Below are 22,364 nucleotides of genomic sequence, written 5' to 3'. Positions count from 1 at the left end.
GTACCATATAACAGCATGCTTAATTAGTAAACATGCATGTCTACTCCCACTGGAAAGCTGTTCCCTGCTCTCGCCTTCTCCTCAGGCCTCCCTAGCCTCTGAAACACAACAATATTGAAAGCAGGCCAGTCTTCTGCCTTACAGACATGTGTAAGAGTCCACATAAAAGGAAGAGTGCAAAGCCTGTCACTTTAAATCAGTGGTTCTCAGCCTTCCTAATGCTGCGACCTTTTAATACAGTTCCTCAGGCTGGAGAGATGATGGCTCAGAGGTCAAGAGCCCTGACTGCTCTTCCAGAGGTCCTGAGATCAATTCACAGCAACCACATGGTGACTCACAATCATCCATAATGTGATCTGATGCCCTCTTCTGGCCAGCAGGTGCTCATGCAGGCAGAGCACTGTGTATATAATAATAAATAAATAAATCTTAAAAGAAAAAGAAATACAGTTCCTCGTGTTGTGGTGATCCCCAACCATAAAATTAGTTTTGTTGCTATCTCATAACTGTAATTTTGCTAGTATCATAAATCATAATGTAAATATATGTGTTTTCCAGTGGGCTTAGGTGACCCCCTGTAAAAGAGCCATCCAACCCCTAAAGGAGTAGCAACCCACAGGTTGAGAACCACTTCTTTAAATCAAATACTAGACTCAGGCAAGCTTAGTGAAAAAGAGTCACCAAGCAAGGCAAGACGCATGCCATGCCCCCTGCTCCCAACAGTTAGACAAGTTGGTAAAGCAAAGGAAAAGTTCCTTCTAATTGTTTATCTTTAACTAAATAATTAAGCCATGCTGGTGATCGTAGAAAAGGTGCTCAGGGAAAATAAAAAGTGCTGAGTCAGTAAACACAGAAAGGATAAGAAAGTAAACAGCCGCGCTGTTGGTAGGGAAATGTTTTAGTGGTTTGGATAGACTAAGTCAGCCACAGCGGATGCAAAGTCTGATCCAGAGCAAGGCCGGGAGCTCTAACCCTGTGAATCCCAGAGAGCTGAGGGAACAGCAGAAGGCAAGTCGGGGGCATTAGGAACCTGCCATCTCCAGAACACAAGGCAGGTGAAGCAGTAAGTGTTGGTGTGAAAGCCTGAGGAAGCACACAGGGCCTCTGAGAGCACAGGTGCAGGCTAATACAAGCCCCCAGGACTTCAGAGGCAGAGACAGCAAAGCCTGGCTTTGGAGCATCACGGACAGGCCCTCCTCTTGTTATGAGTGAATGTAGCTGGTGGCTGTGAGCGGAAGCCAGTGGTCACTTGATGTTCCTAAATCTCTAACGCCCCTGAGAATTATGCTGAAATCTACTCTGCTGGCACTCAGTAAGAGAAGTAGAAGAGGCCAGACGGCAGTGTGACTGTTTGCAACATGGCTTCCCAAATAACTGCAGCTGACTGTTATGACCTACCTCCCAGAAAAGGTTCCTTTCAGATATTACGGGGCACTCACAAAACACCTGGTCACCCATGAGTTCAGGCAGACATAGCCAACAAGATTAATGCTGCTTTTACGGCAAGGTAGCTGCCCATTATGAAGGCATCATGTCACTGTATAGACTTATTACTTAAGAGGTGCATTTATAAGACTTGATCTGCCATAGATTTGTCTAATGGATGTGGGAATATGAACTGGGAACCTGTTGGAAAGGATTTGCCATTCTAGATGCCATTAAGAATATTTGAAATTTATGAAGGGTAAAGACATCAATGTTTACGAGAGTGTTTGAAAGGACTTGATTCCAATCCTCATGAATGATTAAGGGGTTCAAGAACTGAGTGGAGAAAGTAAGTGTAGAGGTGAGAGAAACAGTGGAGACCTGGAATCCTACGTGGAGCTTGAGCATGTGTCTGAGCCGCCCATGATGTCAGGTTAAACCAGAGCGAGGACCTGCTCTTATGAACAAGCAGAGAAAGTCATCTCCTGCGATGGCAGCGTGGCCGTGAACGGCGCTGAGGTGAAACGAAGGTCTCTCGGTGCTGATGTAAACTCAGCAGATAAGTAGGTGAGAGTGAGGGTCTGCAATGGGTAATGCTACACAAACACTATCACGTTCTAGAAAGAAATCTGCGAGAGAACAATCCAGATTCGTTGTTATTCTTAAGACATAAATAACCACAGCTTCTGGCCAGTGGCCTCCACCACCTTGGTCAATATGCAGCATCATTTAGGGGAGACCTCCCCCCACCCCCCAGAGGAGGAGTACGACTCACTGCAGGCTCAAATGAGCAGACGCTGTTTTCAGCACTAACATAGTTTAACTGAAAATATGCAAATTTAGTAGACTACATTCTAGTGCAAGCATAAGTTTTACTTGTACTTATGAAACCAAACATAATTCTGCTGTCCCTATGCAGCCAGTCATCTTGCTGCACAGGAACCATCCTGGTGGATGCATGTCAGCAAGGCCTCAGATAGCCTTACTCACTTTACCACAGACAACACATGTGTGAACTAAGACACAGGCCTTCATAGGATAACAACTTGACCAGCCCTTTTATCTTGGACTTCCCAGACTCCAAAATAGAAGTGCTTAGTACCTATTGTCTATAAGCCTGGAAGAGCTTAGTACCTGTTGTCTATAAGCCTGGAGGAGCTTAGTACCTGTTGTCTATAAGCCTGGAAGAGCTTGGTACCTGTTGTCTATAAGCCTGGAGGAGCTTAGGACCTGTTGTCTATAAGCCTGGAAGAGCTTAGTACCTGTTGTCTATAAGCCTGGAAGAGCTTAGGACCTGTTGTCTATAAGCCTGGAGGAGCTTAGGACCTGTTGTCTATAAGCCTGGAAGAGCTTAGTACCTGTTGTCTATAAGCCTGGAGGAGCTTAGGACCTGTTGTCTATAAGCCTGGAGGAGCTTAGGACCTGTTGTCTATAAGCCTGGAAGAGCTTGGTACCTGTTGTCTATAAGCCTGGAAGAGCTTGGTACCTGTTGTCTATAAGCCTGGAAGAGCTTAGTACCTGTTGTCTATAAGCCTGGAAGAGCTTAGGACCTGTTGTCTATAAGCCTGGAGGAGCTTAGGACCTGTTGTCTATAAGCCTGGAAGAGCTTGGTACCGGTTGTCTATAAGCCTGGAGGAGCTTAGGACCTATTGTCTATAAGCCTGGAAGAGCTTGGTACCTGTTGTCTATAAGCCTGGAAGAGCTTGGTACCTGTTGTCTATAAGCCTGGAAGAGCTTGGTACCTGTTGTCTATAAGCCTGGAAGAGCTTAGTACCTGTTGTCTATAAGCCTGGAAGAGCTTAGGACCTATTGTCTATAAGCCTGGAGGAGCTTAGGACCTGTGTCTATAAGCCTGGAAGAGCTTGGTACCGGTTGTCTATAAGCCTGGAGGAGCTTAGGACCTATTGTCTATAAGCCTGGAAGAGCTTGGTACCTGTTGTCTATAAGCCTGGAAGAGCTTGGTACCTATTGTCTATAAGCCTGGAAGAGCTTAGTATCTGTTGTCTATAAGCCTGGAAGAGCTTAGTACCTGTTGTCTATAAGCCTGGAGGAGCTTAGGACCTGTTGTCTATAAGCCTGGAAGAGCTTGGTACCTGTTGTCTATAAGCCTGGAAGAGCTTAGTACCTGTTGTCTATAAGCCTGGAAGAGCCTAGTACTTATTTTGTCTATAAGTTGTCTGCTCTACAGTATTTTGTCAAAGTACCCTAAACAGACCATGCCAGACCAGATTAGCAACAACCTAAAATTACAAAATACTTATATTTTTATAACAACTGGGTAGAATATGTGATAAATTATCCTTTTATAACATGTTTCATGGTAAACAGGTTATAGAAACAAAGGCAGAGCCAATAGGTAGAATGACTGAGCACACAGAAGCATGAGGCCAGTGGCATATGAGGAAGTTGGTGCAGATAGAAGCCACTGCAGTTTCTACTCTGTACAATTTGGATAACAACTCTAATTTTATACACTCATTGTGAAAATTCAAAGAAATGTCATATGCTTGCAGTATATAGTAGGTACTTAATAAATTGTACTGAACGGTATTTTTGTGCTTTGAAATGAACAGAATTCTTAGCTTTAGAATTGGAAAGTACACAGATAGCTGGCACTGGCAAAAATAAAACTAGCATTTTACTACTAAAACAAAACAAAACAAAACAAAATGCTGCAAATGACTGGTCAGCGCATGAAAATGGATGGAGTTGCTAAGCTGGACTTTCTCTACATGAGGACGTTTAGAAGTGATGTCAGGAACTGTAGTGTCCACACCATCACCAGTGAATCCCTCAACAGTAGCTGCTCTCGCTTCTGCTCCATCCAAGACACTTCCCTCAAAGAAGCACAAGGGCTATTATAAGCCTCCTAAAGTTCTTTATCCCTAAAATATTAAATTATATAGATAATAGACAAAATATATACAGATTGACTATGCTTTACCTTAATGCTTAAGATCTGAAATATATACATGTATACATACATAAATATTTGCATTGTGTGTGTGTGTGTGTGTGTGTGTGTGTGTGTGTGTGTTAAAGAAAAAGAGGAAGGGGGAAGGAGGGAAGAAGGCAGGAGAGAGAGTGGGGAGGGGGATGGAGAGGGAGTGGAGAGAGGGAGAGAGATGTGCTGGGTGATTGGACCTAAGTCTAAACAAGAAATTCACTTGAGTTTCAAAAAGACCTTATACACTTACTCTAAAAATTATGTATGTATGTACGTATGGATTTATGTACATCCTGTGTTCTAAGTATAGTATATCTCATGAAGTCAGGGTCAGAATGTTTGTGATTTTTAAATTGACCTGTTTCTTCAAAACTATCAATTCTAAATGTAGAGCTTGTTAAAAACTAAAGTCCCTTTTACCAAAAAAATGAGAAGAACAAAATTCTAGAAGTTAAAGTACAAGATGTTGGAAAGGAATTAAACATCAGGTCATTTAAAAGTGAGAAATGAAATGCTTCCCTTAACTAGAGAAAAAATTAGTACTTTAAGACTAGACTCCAAGTGCAGGGAGGAGAACTCCAACCCACCCACAAAAATACTGGTCCAAAGCATACCCTATCTACAAGGCGTGCAGGTATAAAGATAGAACAGATAGAGCAGAGATTGAGGGAAGGTCCAACCAATGCCTGGCCCAACCCGAGACCCACCCCACAGAAGACAGCCAACCCCTGGTACTATATTCTGCTATGCTTGCAGACAGGAGCCTATCAGAATTGTACTCTGAAAAGCTCTCCACCCAGCAGCAGCTTGGAAACAGATTCTGAGACTCACAGCCAAACAATGGGAGAAGAATAGGGAGTCTAGTAGAAAAGTTGGGGGAAGGATAAAAGGACCTAGAGGTGACAAGAGCGCCACAAGAAGAACAAGAGAGCCAACTAACCAGGACCCAGAGGGGACTGTGGAGTCTGAAGAACCATGAAAGGACTGGACATAGGCCCTCTACAAAGATGTAGGCAATGGGCATTAGGCTTCATATAAGCCCACTAGTAAGGGAGCAGGGGCTGTCTCTGACATGGACTCTGTTGCCTGCTTTTTGATCACATCTCCCTGACAGGACTGCCTCACTAGGCCACAGACAGGACTGCCTTGCCAGGCCACAGGGGAAGAGGACAAACTCAGTCCTGATACAACTTGATGAACCGGGGAGGGTGGGTAGGGAGGCTCCTCTTTTCAGAGCAATCGGGGGAGGGTGAGACTGGGAGGAAAGGAGGGAGGGAGCTATGACTGGAATGTAAAGTGAATAAATAAATTAATTTTTTTTTTAAAAAAAGAATCCTGTTGCCCAGCAGTGGTGCTACACACATTTAATCCCAGCACTTGAGGCAGAGGCAAGTGGATCTCTGAGTGCAAGGCCAGGCTGGTCTATCATGTGAGTTCCAAGACAGCCAAGGATACAGAGTAACCCTGTCTTGAAGAGGGGGAAAAAAAAAAGGAATGCTATGTCACTCTAACTACATGCTTCCTCAACACTCATGTTTGCATGACATCAGAGTCACTGTCATTAGGTCTACTTGAAGATAAGGTCAGTGCCATGGGTCAGGATGCCTCATGAGAGCAAAGCCTTTCTCCACACTCAGGGCCCAGGACACCAGTCTTTCCCTTCATCGTCTTTCCAGTGTCACATCCAACAAGGAAGGGATAAAGCTACAGACCACCCAGGGGGTTCTTGTTGGTCACTTTTAATCCAAGTGACTATGACTGAAGCCAGATGCACCGACACTGAGCTCTCCACTTAAGTATTGTCCACTCTAACTGAACTGGGGACATCTCAGGACAGACTTCTCCCCAGGCCTTCCTCTGTTCTGGCCTCTGCTTCTATAGACTCAAGTCCTTCCCAGCAGGAGACAGTGGCCGTTCCTTCTCCCCTGTCCTTCCTCTAATCCTTGCCCACGTTCTAGCACCTCTGGTCCAAAGCTCATCAATGGATGCTGGAAATGGCTGCTGCAAAAGACCTGCTTTACATCCCATCACATTTTCAGACAGCAAGGGGTACTATGTTTTCTACACAGGAATTAACATGAGCAATCCACCCATGCTGGAATGACATCCTAAAGTCCGCCTTTACATCTGATCATGTCTCCACACAGGAAGTGGGTACTGTGTTTTCCACATAAGAACCGGTGTGAACAAGCACTTCTGAGCTATCTCACAGTGCTCCAGAGCATCCCGGAGGCCCTCTATCCCCAGCTAGGCTCACTACTGCTCTTTTCAGTCCATTGCCAACGTTTTAAGAATCTTGATCTTCGTTTTATTTTTCTGAGAGAACGTAAGAGGGCTTACCAGGACATGCACGTAAAAAGGAGCTTTCTGCTTTCAGAGCACACTGGGAATTAGATTAGAAAGCCATCTAACACAGCACAGGCTTCATGGTTCCAGCCTAATGCTCCTGCCAGAATTCATCCTGCTTAAGGCTGACCTTTCCCCTCTTCCTAAAGCTGCTCTTCCTTCAGAGCCAGATGAAATTTGTCCCTGCCTTATGTCAGAGGCAATGGCCTCCCTGCAAACGCAAACCAGCCAGTTGGATGCTTTGGTCAGAGACTTGTTTAAAGCAGTGGCCCATGAGGTCACATTTCAAAGACATCTTTTATTTAGGTTTAGGAATACATTTTCTAAGAAGTGTTTCTTTTTGGAATACTTAGGAAATATAGAGGGGGAAAAGGACCATGATTCATAATCCTACTACCTGGGAATTGCCCCTAGGGTTTCAATTACACATGCTAGACCTTTTAAACGTGAATGTAGTGCCAACTCGACGGACAAAATTGTCCAGCCATGTTTACTGCTGCTCTATTACAATAGCTGGAAAATGGAAACAACCTAAATGTCCTTCAAACAACTAACAGACAATGAAAATATAGGATACACACACACACACACACACACACACACACACACACACACACACACACACACTGTGGAATACTAGTCAGCTGTTAAAAGAAACAAGGAAAGCAAGGAAGGAGGGGGAAAGAGGAGGAAGAGGAGGGACGAGAGGAAAAGAGAGGACTGGAGGGGAGTATAAGGGAAGGGGAGAGGAGGGGAGGGGAGGGGAGGGGAGGGGAGGGAAGAACATATGAACATTTTGGGTTTGAAAAACATGACTGACTAGAAAATGTAGCATTGGGTGCAGTAACTCAGACCCAGAAAGACAAACTTCACAAGTTCTTTCTCATCTGAGTCTCCTAACTCCAAATCTTCAGATATGGACAAGATTCCTGCAGTAACTGAAGAAATGAAGAAATCAAAAAGGGGCCAGTGGGTGGTGGGGTGGTGGGGGCAAGATGGAGAGGGAATTCCAGGGTACGAGTGATCTGTGAGTGACGTGAGCTCTAACTAGGGAGGGGGAAGGAGAGACAATGGTAAAATAACAGTAAGGATGTGAAGAGTCATAGGAATTAGACTATTGCCTTAAAAATGTAAAACAGTCATGTTTGTGTGTAAATGTACATATATAGCTTAAATAAAACTGTCTCATCTAGTCTGAAGATGCTCTCTCCAAGAACAAAAGACTATCTGACAAAACCCCCAGTAACAGGTATGAGAAGGCCTGTTTTAAGTTGTCAGTCAGGACTGTGCTGTGACTCCCAAAACAGACAGCCTACTGTCATTGCCCTCAGTTGTCCCAAGACGTAGAATGTAAGGCGATTCCTTATTGCTGAAGGTACAGTGCCTTTCAGGCACAGGGCTCGGGGGACCCTGAACTGGAACTGACCTGGAAGTCTCCTCCCTGAGGAGGAGCTCTCATGATACCAGAAGGCATCATAGAAGGTTCTACAGGAGGGAAGGAAGCCACCAACAGCTCTACCCAGCTATGACATCCGTGAACCAAAGCATGATAACAGTAAAGGTACAGTAGTGCCACGGATACTTTGGCAGTAACCAACAGGTACAGTAGTGCCACGGATACTTTGGCAGTAACCAACAGGTACAGTAGTGCCACGGATACTTTAGCAGTAACCAACAGGTACAGTAGTGCCACGGATACTTTGGCAGTAACCAACAGGTACAGTAGTGCCACGGATACTTTGGCAGTAACCAATTGGTACAGTAGTGCCACGGATACTTTGGCAGTAACCAACAGGTACAGTAGTGCCACGGATAGTTTGGCAGTAACCAATTGGTACAGTAGTGCCACGGATACTTTGGCAGTAACCAACAGGTACAGTAGTGCCACAGATAGTTTGGCAGTAACCAACAGGTACAGTAGTGCCACGGATACTTTGGGAGTAATCAACAGCTTTCTTACTGGGCATAAGATTCCCTCAACAAAAGGGAAATCATGCCCTGGTACTGGAAACTTAGCCAGCTACCCGGGGTTAGTGAAGTCCTGGATCTTGGAGGAGAACCTACAATCACCACTTTTAAAACCACCATCATCCCTAACTACATCCTAAAGTATTTGTCCTTATATCCAAAGATAAGTATAGTCTCCATCCCTCATCAAGGAAATGTCTCTTTACAACAGATCTTTTCAAAGACCATTACCAAAAAAAAAAAAAAAAGGCACAGCCAATCAATATGCATAGTTACAAAGCCCAGCCCCAACAGATATAGCTCCAAAGCACTTTCACACCTAAGGCTCTGGGAACATCGCAGAAGAAAGAGCAGTAAGACAGCAAGAGCCAAACTTTCCAGTGCAAGTAGACGTACACACTTTCTACTTAAGTTCACTGTGTAGTATGGTACTTGTATGGCATCCAAAACAATTGCAATAATAACATCATAGATCACAGCTATAATAATAATAATAATACAAAAATGTGAAACAATGTGACAGAGAAGCAAAGCAATTAAGTGGTTGTCAATACTTTCTTCAGCTCAGGGTTTCCATGTCCTTTCATCTGTACTACATGCAGAATTTGCTATGAGACTGTATGTCCTAGGAATGTCAGAAGCTACGCCCACAGAGTCTCATAAACGTGCCTGCCTAAGCATGAGTTGAACAGGAACAATAGGCATGCTAAGGTGGAAAGCCCATGGGGCCTCAGCCCTGCACATAGAACTAAAAGCAACTTAAGAATGTTGAAAGCGGGAGAAACACACCAATTGGTTACCCAATACTAGATAGCCACCCCTGAAAACATACAAACAAGTAACAATATACAGACTGAGCAAGTTGTATTTATGTATCCATGAACTTGAAAGAGAAACAACAAGGAATGGTACACAGGAAGTTTGGAGGGACGAAAGGAAAAAGGGAATGATGTAATTATAAACTCAAAAGAAATTTAAGAAACTGAAAAGAAACAGGTTAAATAAATAAAATAAAATAATTTTGCAGCTGAATGTGGCTATGAGGGTCTCTAACCCTCGTGTTGGTTGTGGGGGGTTGCACGGCAGACAGGTAGATCCTGGAGCTCACTGACTGGCTAACCGGCCTAGCTAAATCAATGCGCTTTTTATAAAATTGGCATATTATCCATACCATTTTCCACCATCTGTAAGTATCATAGCGTACTATAAGTTATCACCAATAATTGGCATGCTATGTCATTAACTGACATTCTTGGAAATACTTAGAAATAGACAAGTATATGCCATAATTTACTAAGCCTTAGTTGGATATCAGGACTTTTAATTTTTTAACTGTTCTAATAAGCATTTGGGTGAAGCACTTTGAAAACCATGCTTTTTTCATGACCTCAACTGCTCCCAACAGTAAATTCCTGGGAGTGCAAGGTCAAGCGCCATGTAAATTTCTGTGGTTTTTAATAACTTCCGCAAAACTGCTCTTCAGATTCTACTAGATTTGCTAGGATTCCGCCGTTAAACAACGTACTCTCTTGCATCAGGTAATTAAAAACTCTTTATCTGTGGAGATAAATACAGTGGAGAAGGATATTGTGCAGTTAAGTTCACATTCATTGGCTGGTCTCAAGGCTTTCATCTGAACCAGTGAGTAATGGTGGCACAGGGGCACAGCCGCAGGATCTGCCTTCACTGCTGTGAGCTCTGTTGGAGGATCCATGAGCCCAGCACCCCTGTGCAGAACAACCAAGGAACACCTGACCTGACGGGGGGGGGGGGGGGGGGGGGGGGGGCGCGGCCTTTGCCTCTGATTCCTTCCTATTAACTGGATCTATTTCCATGGATAAATCAAAAATGCTAATAGGGGCTTTTTAAATTCCCAAATACTCTTGTGAAAAGCTACAGTTACTTTGCCCAAAAAGTTTTACATGGTGCCCATCCATTAAAAAACAAGCAGGACTAAAGTCTACCCACTGGACAGGGGTGTTCAGAGAGATTTGCTTGGACTCACCTGTGGCTGTAGCAGTAGCAGCATCACCTACAAGAGTGCCATAGAAGAAAGTACTGCAGTGGGCATGTGTCGGGGTCCCTGCAGAAGCCTAGAGGTTTTTCAGAAGGAGCAGGGGTACTCTGAAGAGATGGGGCAGGTGCTAAGCTGCTAGTGTCTGTCACCTAGGAGAAGCCCCAGCATCCGAAGGAGAGAGGCCCTTGCTCCCAGGATCTATCCACAACACTGTACTCAACAGTGAAGAACTGGGACCAAAATCCCAGTCATCATCAAGGCCCCCAAATACTGATCAGTAGGCTTTCAAAATGTGAGTATCCACTAGGGGACAGGGGAGCACCAGCTGCACATCCCAGAGCCTTGGCTGCGAAATCAATCGCACAGCCTGGTTTCTGAGTCCATCGTCAGATATGAGAATCTGCCTGGTCTCTGGTCCCATGAACCTCTCTCTACATGACAAAAAAAAAAAAAAAAAAAAAAACACTCCACTTGCCCCTCTTGTAATTAGCATCTGCTGCTGAGTCTCCCTGCTGAGAGCTGCAGCTGAGAGGCCTGCCCCTTAAAGGCAACTGCAAATGCCCCACTAAGCCAGTTTTTATCAAAGAGGTGTAGGTTGGGGGATGACCCAGAGCACAGTTAAGGGCTAGATGACCCGCTGCAGGCAGAGTCACTAGGAGGACTGGAGCCAGGGGCCCAGGTCTGGTTTTTGTTAGGCAACTGCCTCTCTCCAGTCTTCAAAGGCAGAAGTCCCAGACACCTCAGACACCAGAGCTATGAATTCCAGCTGCTGTGCATGAAACCTTATCCTCCAGCCTGCAACTCGGGTTCCCTTTGGTCCTTCGGTCTGCAATTTAAAATACCAAATTCAGGGGGCCCACGAGCCCCACCCCCACCCCTGTCTGTGGCTCAGGAACTTACATACAAATCACAGCCAGGCCTGGAAAATTGCCTGGGATCCCAGCAGAACCTGCAGACCCTGTAAACTGGAACAGTTACATGACAGGGGCCTCTAATTTTATCAGCCCAGTTCCCCTAGCTTAGGGGATTCAGAAGCAGGTTTCAAGTAGACAACTTCAAAAGCACTTTCAAAAGAAGCAGTGAGTGTGTGTGTGTGCACACATCTGTGTGTGCGCATGTGTATACATGTGTGCATGTGTGTGTCGTGTGTGTGTGTGTGTGTGTGTGTGTGTGTGTGTGTGTGTGTGTGTGTGTGTGTGTTCAGGGAGTGGGAACTCAGCCCTGTTCAGAGGCTCCTGCATAAAGGTCAGCAAGGACTAATTAGCCATGGCAGCTGCTGGTCTGTGCTTTCAGAGGAAGACAGTGCTTCTCCAAGAATGGAGACCATCATCCTAAGTAGGTCCCAGGTGGGGCTTTTGAATTTGCATTCCTAATGAAAACTGAAGGGTGGGACAGGTGCTGTCAGACTGAGGGACACTTTTATTTAAAGGACTTATCACGTGAGAACCTCTTGAGGGTATAACGTCAGACCCATAGCCAGCTTTAATGAGGATGCAATTCCAGCAACTGGAGGTGAGGGAACTGACAGCCTCTTCTGGAGACACCCATTCTCCAAACAAGATGTCCGTTTCTTATGGACACTGTGAATAATCAATTGTCATAGCCTGAAAGGGTCAAGCGAGAGGACCGTGAAGCATGGTACCCATTCGTTATACGATCACTTTTTCTTTCTTACGCCTTTGTCCCATCCATCATGGTTTGAGGTCCATTGCACTTCGCAGCTTTTCTGAAGCTTTTTTCCTCATCAGTCCACTTGTGTTCTTGACAGATTAGTGGTGATCTTTTCCCTCAGTCTTGCTTCTATTCTTACTCTATAACAGCTTTGTCGTCCTTGATCACCTAGAGGCCATCTTTCCCAACACTAACACTGGTCAAAACTGGTGCCTATTCTATCCTTGAAGCTCTATTGATACTTTCATAGACCCTGCCGACACTGCTAGTCTTCCTTCTCCATCCTCACAGATCTTCTCATCAATCCTGCTTCCCCGGTTTGCTTGTTGGATATATACCTGGATGCACTTATCCTCCCAGAAAACCCATGCCAAGCAGTGTTCTGGCACCAGTGATTAACAACAGAGAATTAGACAGACTATCACCTCCCATGGACCTGACAGTCTGGTACAGAACATGCCCTTCAATCAGCTAATTACACAACTGTTAATAGAATTACAAGTGGGTCAAGTGGTGCAAACGAGAGATATAAGATGCTGAGATTGTAATAACAAGAGACTAGCTGGGACTTGGGGCAGCAATAGCATTATGACTATAGCAGCATCTAGAACAGGCACTTGCCTGGCACTTCTTCTTCTACCTGCCTTTCAGCACCACAGTGACAGCAGCTCATGTCACCACCCACCGCCACCAGGCACAGTGCATTTCCACTATCGCTCTAAGTTGCATATTTTCCTATGCAAAATGAATCCTCTTTAAAAAGCCTCTGTCTTGTTTGTTCTGCCTCCTTGTTTCTCTTTCTGTCTGTCTACCTCTCATATCCCCATTCTGAGACAGCCTTTTGCTCTCCCCCCCCCCCCCCCCCCCCCGCCTCCACCCGGCCTCAATAAGCCCCTTGCATTAGATCTGTCGCATGGCATGACCTGTTAGTGGTACATGTTGGTCCCCAACCAGCTGAGGGCACTTTCCCTGCTTTATCCTCACATGGACGCCACAACTCTGTGTGTGTATGCATGCATGTAACTCGGATTCAACTCAGTATGTATATGTGCCTGTAACTCAGATTCAACTCAGTATGTATATGTGCCTGTAACTCAGATTCAACTCAGTATGTATATGTGCCTGTAACTCAGATTCAACTCAGTATGTATATGTGCCTGTAACTCAGATTCAACTCAGTATGTATATGTGCCTGTAACTCAGATTCAACTCTCACTTCAAATATATATTTAACATAAATATTAATATAAATAAATTATATAATATATTTTAGAAAAAATGCGTTTTTAAACAGCAACCATGTGGCTCTCCTCCATTTTGGCTGGTGACCGCATTAAGTTGTAAGCGACCACATGGCTGGCACCCACCTTTACCCACATTAAAGAGTGCATGCTTGTGACTTCACCATCTTAAAATGACCACATGGTATAAAGCAATAATTGGGAAACCTAAGTCCTAATGATCTTTGTTTATCATCGTATCTCCTTTTAGAATAAGGAAGCAACAAGTCTCAAATATTAGTGTGGATTTTTGTATAGTAAATAAAAAATTAAAGTTATACTTGCTACAATATACTGTGTATGTGATTCAACTCTGGTTTAGAATATACTGTATATGATGATAAAATTGTATAGTTATAAAGGTCTATTCAAGGGTAACAAAAGCTAACTTAAGATATTTGTCTAACTACTTATGTCTTTGCTAATTGTTCAACACTAAGCTGCTAGAAATTTTAAATAAGGATCATGTTTGATAAATAAGGTATATTTGACAATCAAGATCTATAAATTCCTAAGGTCTATTCAGGTCCACAATAGCATCTGTTTAGCTTCTTTGTCTTTTGCACTCTAGCTATTTGGATAAACTAACCCACACACACACAAAAAAAAAAAAAAAAAAAAAAAAAAAAAAAAAAAAATCCAACGGCCTAAAAGGATCAGCAAAGTTGCCAGTCTCTCTATGGACTGTATCTATGACTAAAAGTTTTATTTTGATACTAGAAGAGTTCCAACTCAAAAAAATCGTTATTTTTAAGACTAAACCTAACAGGGATGGAACATAAAGTCCTAGTCTTATGAAAACTACTAACTTATTGTAAACTGTTAAGGATAACTAGGACATTCAAGTTAACGACCAGTAACCTTACAAATGACCAAATTCTTTGATGTGTTCAGAACTATTCTTGTAGTCATGCTAAGTACTAACGTGATTAACAGAAATAAGCTTTATTTAATCTTCTGTATATGTCTTCAAAGTTAAATCTAAAGGAACTATAAACAAAGTGTGTCTATACTTGACAGATAGCCCTCAAAGGCTTCAGAAACCTGCAGAATATGTTGTTTAAAATGTTTAATTAAAAAAAAGTATTTTGTGATAGAAACATGCCAGCTCCTGGCAGCACCCCTAATCTCCTCAAAAAAAAAAAAAGATGGATGGGCACAGGAGAACCTCCCCTAGGAGCTCGCTCTAAATGCAGCACAGCTGGCCACTGGGTGAAAAACTGCCCTTCGCCTCAACTGCTGACAGGACACTGTCCAGACTGTGGACAAGCAGGACCCTGGGGCATTGACTGCCCTGCTTTGCCTAGACAAGGTAGGTCAGTCTCCACGGTTTCTACTCCCCAGGAAAGTTGTCAGACCTTCTGGGCCCGGTGGCCGAAGACTGAAGCTTCCCTGAGACCTCTAGCCCCCACCATCATGGAGGAACCTAAGGTGACTGTCCAGACAGCCAGTAAGTCTCTGTCACTTTTAATAGATTTGGAAGCTGCTTGATCTGTACTTCCTGTTTACTCAGGTGAAATTTATCCTTAAGTTGATGACTAGGCTAGTGACAGATATGCCAGCTTAAGAGCAGCATCCACAGCTTCTCGGTTCTCTTCAGGTATAGAAATCAGGCCGCAGGCCCCACTCTTCTAGAACTACTGCTAGGTCTCAATACAGCTTACCTTGTCACCAGACTTGAGAAAGAGAGAAACTCACAAAACAGATTTCAATGTTAACTTTTTAACATTCCTTTATTTAAAGACACTTGCCTGCACTCCACTAATCAACCACATGTGTCTCCTGGTAAATACTTGATAGAAAAAAGATAGTGTAAAGTTATAAAGTTTGTGTAAGGTCTGAGGATATAAAGCTTCAGTTGTGAGGACCTAAGAAAGAGTTTTAGGGTCTAAGAAAGTGCTCTAAGGTGTGCAAATGCAAGATATAGTTTAAGGTGGGTAAATGTAAGTTACAAAGTTTGGAGGATGTGAAAGCTTAAGTGGTGATAAGAAAGTAATTTAAGGTATATAAAAGAAAGGAAAAATGCTTCAGATTTCTTTCCTTCACTATGTTACTGTTGTATTAAGACCTCAAAAGCTCAGAGTTTTAACATTAATCAATAGAGTTCTGATATGGTATTAATCTAGCTCTGGCAAAGTATGGACTACTATTATCATAGTCACAGGCTCAAGATTTTAAATGTCCTTTGGTTGTCTTCTAAGTATAGACTTAAAAGTGTGTCTCACTGTGCTAGAAATGCCCATCTAATTATTATATATATATATATATATATATATATATATATATATATATATATATATATATATAGAGAGAGAGAGAGAGAGAGAGAGAGAGAGAGAGAGAGAGAGAGAGTGTCTTCTGGACAGAGGAACGAAGGCCTGCTTTCATGGTCTATTCATACTGAAAATCAAGACCAAGCGAGCTTCTTTCCCTTCAGCTTCATGGAAAGCATCTGTCTTCCGCTGAGCTTGCCTTAAAGAGTAGTCATGCTTTGAGCTCAAAACCATTTCCCAACTACCATGACACAAAGGTGTGAGTCGATGTGGATTTCAGTACAGATTACAAACAATGATGATGCTAACGTGGATAAAGCTTATCTCTTTTTGTAAACTTAAAAAACTCTTGTAAGCTTCAGGGAATTGACTTGAGTCCACCTCTCATGGATCAAATGGACTCTGGATAAATACTCCTGTCAATCAATAGCCTGTCTCCCCACCTGCCTGTTCCACTTATTCTTGAGGGTGGGATCTCTCCCCCTTTTCCTGATCCTGGGACTTCCCTCCTTCAACTACCAGGACCACAGGCCTGAAAAGTTTCAGGAAAAATTCCCCTCTAAATCCCTTAACTTTTTTTTTTTTTTTTTTTTTGCCCTTAATATATATCTGTTCCACAATCCTACCAGGTCCAGGTGTTCCCTCAAAATCTGCATTCTGAACAGCTTCAGATTGGCTAAGCCCAGGTGGTACAACTTCACAGACTGCTTTTCTAGGCCCACGTGGCCCCACAGAGGCCACAGTGAATGAAAGAGCCAGCTCTCCCAGGACATACATCACCTCCAGACAGCAAGAAACAACCTAAAAGGCATGGTACCCTAATTCCTGCCTCACCATCACCCCTTCCTATTTCTTCACATTTTGTAGTAAACAAAAGGGAGAAAATTTGCAGATTTGGTGCTCCACCAGCCTGTCTTTCAGTGACTCAGGACACATCATCAGTGTCCTGAGTGTCCTTACAATCTCAGTCATCACTCGCTGCCATCAGGTACAGTGCGTTTAGACTGTCACTATAAGTTGCATATTGTTCTCTCTCTGTGTCTCTGTCTCTGTCTGTCTGTCTGTCTGTTTCTCCCCCCTCCCTGCCTCCCTCCCTCCCTTCCCCCCCCCCCCACTCACTCTGGTTCTCTCTCTTTCTCATCCAAGTTCCAAGATAGCCTTTTGCTCTCCCCACCCCAATTAATCCTCTTGCATTACATCTGTTGTGTGGATAATCTCTTAGCAGCACACCCTGACCTGTAACATGCCAAGGGTAACTTTCAAGGCTTTATCCTAACACTTTCTTCTGCCATCTTTGTATCTCTTCCAATGCATCACCTCTCTCATAAAGATCACTAATATTCAACATCTCTCTCGCTTCCCCTCCTCCCTCACTCCGTCCCTCCCCCTCCTTCTATCCCTGCCCCCTCCCCTTTTCCAGTTCTCTCTACCAAACTTTGGCTCTATGATTTCTGATGCCTCATATACCTTCAACTATAGTGCTTCAGAGGAACCTCAAACTCAGCATATTAAGTGAGGTTTTTTTTCCAAGCAAAGTTACCCCATAGCCTTGTTCCACTTCTTACACACCATTCAATCAAAGCTACATTATGCTTGAACCAACCTAGCCCCAACTACATACACCATACCTTAAAAAAAAAATTAAAAAAAAAAACAAAACACCCTACACCCTACACTGGCTAATTCTATCTACTCAACTACCTCTGAATACATCTGTTATCAAGTTAAATGTCTCAAACGCAGAGCCATACCTTCTTAGTCCAAGAAATACATTTTGATTATTATTATTATCTATTTAACAATAGAGTAAATTAAAGAACGAAAACTGATAGCATGCTTGTATATCCTCATATACCTGTGTGTCTATGCCTCATGTTTATGAGCTTTAATCATGCTATAAACGTATAGTAGACAGTCTGCACTAGCTGACTCCTGTGTCTCTGCTGGGGCTGGACTTGATCATGTGGCTTGCTTGAAGCAATGCAATATTGGCAAGCATGATTCAATAGAGGTTAAGAATGGCTCCATTAAATAATCTTTAAAAGTATTTTAAAAGTCATGTAATATTTCATATGTGTATGTTCTACAATTTATTATTCTCTGTCACTAAACACTTTTTTTCACTTCTCCATGATTTATGATAAATATATGTGCACATGTTGTAGGTATTATAGATATTTCCTTAATCTGGATTTAGAGAGTTGCACTTCCCATCTTTAAAAAAAAAAAAAAAAAGTGTATGTAGTTAAGCCTCTTTAAGCTCTGTGCCAAAAATGCAATTTCTAGCCTTTCTCCCACCAGCAATTTAGGAAAGCATCTTTCTTAAGGCAAGCCCTACCACAGTAGCTGATAAGCAAAGGCTGCTCCCTCCCTCCCTCTTCTCTGCATTTCCTGAGAACTCCCATGTGGGCTGGCTGCTTTGATTCTTCTCTGCATGACCTCTATCTGTCCTTGGGCTGGTTCTTCTATTGGGGTAGAAATGGCGGAGCTGGAGACTGAGAGCACTGGCTGCTCTTCCAGATAACAGACTGCCAGCACCCAGTGGTGCTCACAACCATCCATAACTCCAGTTCCAAGAGATTCAACGCCCTCCTCTGGCCTCCCTGGACACAAGGCAAAACATCATGCACCTCACTGTCTTTAAAGATCGGAATGGTTTTCCCTCTTGATTTATGTAAGTATATACAAAAATATTTAAACTTCTTTTTTGATATGTCAGCCAAGTTTTCAGCACTGACTTGAAATTTTGTTTCTCATGCTTGTGATATATAAAAGTCCATTTTTAAAGATCATCCAATTCGCTATTCTGTCTTTTACCATATTTTTTTCTGGTGTTCCGTGCTCTTCTCTTCAACTTCTGGTTAATTTGAAAGGTGCAGCTACATCCTTCAACGTACACTGTGGGTGAGGGCTGTGATTGTTCTGCACTAGTCACTTACTCCCTTAGCCATCCATTATCCCACTGTTCTGCAATGCCCCTGGCATCATGTGCTAAGTTCTCAGAAAGGCTTGGTTTGTTTCTGAGACACTAATCTGCTCCGGTAATCTGTCCCTATTTGTGCTCTAAATTCTGTTTTAATCACCATCCCTTATTGTATGTTCTACTTTCCTGCTTATATATTCACTCAACAACCAGTAACGGAGACACAATGTGTGCCGTGTGCCCTAGTCTAGGCATGGAGTACACCACACTACATCAGGCCAAACACTTCTCTCTGTTCCCCTTTCTGTGGGTGGTAAGGGAGACTGAGTGCGGAACAAGCAACATTGATTAAAGGCTTACTCTGTGTGCCAGGCTCTGCTAAGCACCTCCGTGTCACTTTAACTTCCACAGCTGCCCTAAGTCTATCTTCCCAGTACTCTCCCATCCCTACCTCCTCCTCAGTCACAGCTCCCTCTGTTTCATTTGTCCTCACTGGCCGTGGGAGCTACAAACTGGCTCAAAGCCCTTCCTCCTCCTCTAAGCTCTCCCCAACCCTTAGCAGGGTTCCTCCTCCTCTGGAGCAGAGAGAACCATCACCTCAAGGATCATTCATGGGCTTAAGCAGCTAACCTCACGTTTGATGTCATGAGATATACTATGCCCGGCTATGAGGCATTGATTTCTGAAGCCTCTCAGAACCCATGAAACTGGAAGAGCAAGCAGGCTGGGGCCCAATCTCTTCTGTTCAACGAAAGGAACAGTGACCCTCTTGGCTGCTCCAGAGTGCCTCTGACACTGTCTACATGGGAACATGCATGCACAAGTGAAAGGAGGTCCCCATGAGACTCCAAAGAGACTCCTAACACTTCCAGAGCTGCCTGAGGAAATGCAGAGCAACTACATTCCAGAAGTGAGGCTTCTTCGGGTGTAAGACACCTGTGCTGCCCACCAAGTAAAAGTAAACACCATGTGTTCCTTCTACCAGGGAATCTTCTGACTAGGAAGTGTGGACTGCTGGGTAAGTAAGGCCACAAGAGCCACAGAAAGCAATGCAAGCAGCTGCCTGGGTGAAGAGTACCAAGAAGCACAAACTGGTGTGTGTGTGTGTGTGTGTGTGTGTCTGTGTGTCTGTGTGTCTGTGTGTGTCTGTGTGTGTGCACGTGTGCATGTGTCTGTCTGTGTTCATGCACATGAGTGGATGTGCACCTGTGTGTGTGTCTGTGTGTGTGTGCATGCATGCATGTATGTGTATGTATGTATGTGTGTGTGTCTGTGTGTGTGTGCATGTGTGCATACGTGCATGTGTCTGTATTCACGAGAGCGTGGGCACATGCCTGTGTGTGTGTGTCTGTGTGTATGTGTGTATGTGTGCATGTGTGCCTATGCATCTATGTTTAGACAGAAAGCTGTCCTGTAATTGACAAAAAGAGGGCAATATGGTGGGCACACAGTGGGCCATGAACATGCTGGTTGTTTAGCAGGACTCACTTGAGGCCAGAAATGGTCACACAGATGAAAAGGGAAGGAAGGGAGGTGGAAAAAAGGAAGTATACATATCTTGTTTAAAAAAAAAAAAGTATCGTGAGGATGAGAATAGGAGGGAACTGAAGCTGTTACCAGTATACCAAGATGGACTTCTGATAGGATATCACAGTTCTCCTCAGGCTAAAACAGAGTATTAGGACAAAGTGACCTTTTGTTATGAGTGCAGAATCCAGCCCCACCCCAACATACAGACACTAGTAAGTGGAACTGGACCTTGGGAAGGGTGGTTTTCCTAAGAAAATTAGCTCTCAATGACCTTGAACCAAACCAGAGGACTGCTCAGTCTCCTGAAGCCTGAACTGGGGTCTCCACTTGGAACTGACCACTTCCTCCAGTAGACACAGGCCACAGCTGCTGAGACAGAAGGAGCTGATAAAGATGGGAGAAGGAACCAAGTGGGCTCTGGCCGCTTGTTTGAAGTCATGAGAACATTAGAAATGGTGCCTTCTGGGAAAAGGGACTTCAACATGCAGAGAAGGCTGGCTCACGTAGCACTCTGCCATTTGAGTGGGTTACAGATAGACAGCTCTGAGAAAACAGATCCAGTCCTGCCCATACCCTAGCTTCCAGATAAAGACAGCTACAAGATCAACCGAAGCGAGAACGTCTCCCACTGTGGCCATGGTTAAGCACTAGAAAACTGCACTTGACTTTGTTGAGTCTTTAGTCTCCCTATCAGCAAAATGGGGCTCAGCATTCCTGGTGGTCATGAGATGGACAGAGGCTTGGCTAGGCTCCTCACCTCAGCACTGCTGCAGCCACAGACATCTTTACATGTCCTGCAGGAGATGGCTTGGGGCCAGAAAGGACATTAATTACTAGGCCATGTGCTGCTGCCCACAACCCCACATGGAGTGCCAAGCAGATATGCCCCAAATATGCACTGCACATGATTCCTAAGGTATTCAGGGGAGACGTTAAACTCTCCCCATTAAACCCAGTCACAGGAAAGGATCAGAAGTCCAAGTAAGTTCACAGCAGGCAGGGAGAACATGCAACACGCCACATAATCCACGACAGACGTAACAACAACGGGGTCTCACACATGGCAACCCAAAAGCTAGAAAACCCTCCTTCAGGCAACAAACCACAGCTGGCACCCAGAGGAAGCCACGCTGCTAACCTTGGTCTGTAACAGACAGCCCTCATTGTTGTTGGACAATTAGATACCTTAACAACTAAGTGAATTAGGTTTCTAAGGGAGGGACACTCAGTATAATACAGTGAGTAAACAGCCTTAAAGTCAAACAGACACCGGATCAAAGCTAAATTTGAGTGTGTTAGAGCAAGCGCTCACCATATGCCTACCATAAGCCAAACACTGTTGCTACAGGTCCCAGAAGGCCCATACAACCCTAAAAGACAGGTCCTGTTACCAACCTTTATCTACAGGTGAGAGCACTAACAGCATTAAGGTATGCTTGCTCCAGGCACCCAAAGACATGTGGCATATGACGGAGGGTTGAGGCCAGCGTAGTCTCCTTTTGCTAACCTGAGTCCCCGAGATCTCGTAGACATCAGTGTCACCTGGGATAGGGATGGGGCATTCGTTTATTTTAAGATTTATTTATTTATTTAAACATATATGAGTGCTCTATCTGCATGTACACCTGCATGCCAGAAGAGGGCATCAGATCCCAGTATAGATGATTGGGAGTCACTGAGTGTGGTTACTGAGAATTGAACCCAGGACCTCTGATAGAGCAGGCAGTGCTCTTAACAGCTGAGCCATCTTTAAAACACCCCAGAGTCCCATTCCCTTGACTTGAATAGTGCCTGAAAATATGAATTCCTAACAGGTTCTCATCCCGCTGCTGATGACACTGGTCTAGGGACCATAGCCTTATAGAAAATTGCCATTCAAAAGGGCAAGGGTACAGATGGTTGTAAAGAAGCCCTAGGGCTACACATGTTCCTGATAGGGTCTAGGGGTTCTACGAATAGTCTTTTAACTGACTCTAAATCGGGT

The 22,364-nt window shown here is 43.9% G+C and overlaps 1 protein-coding gene and 1 long non-coding RNA gene across 2 annotated transcripts in view; both read right to left on the bottom strand.

Annotated features, from left to right (window-relative positions):
• Positions 1-22,364, bottom strand: part of Eepd1 (endonuclease/exonuclease/phosphatase family domain containing 1) — a 116,015-nt gene that overhangs the window by 57,039 nt on the left and 36,612 nt on the right. The window lies entirely within an intron of this gene.
• On the bottom strand, positions 2,687-3,762 carry LOC127198235 (uncharacterized). The gene is made up of 6 exons (XR_007831813.1): positions 3,583-3,762; positions 3,519-3,550; positions 3,168-3,231; positions 2,912-2,943; positions 2,752-2,783; positions 2,687-2,719 (listed from the first exon to the last, which is right to left on the bottom strand). It is a non-coding gene; the product is annotated as an uncharacterized LOC127198235 (long non-coding RNA).

Source organism: Acomys russatus, chromosome 14 (genome assembly GCF_903995435.1).
Source record: "Acomys russatus chromosome 14, mAcoRus1.1, whole genome shotgun sequence".
Lineage (NCBI taxonomy): Eukaryota > Metazoa > Chordata > Mammalia > Rodentia > Muridae > Acomys > Acomys russatus.
This window is presented reverse-complemented; position numbering and strand designations above follow the sequence as displayed.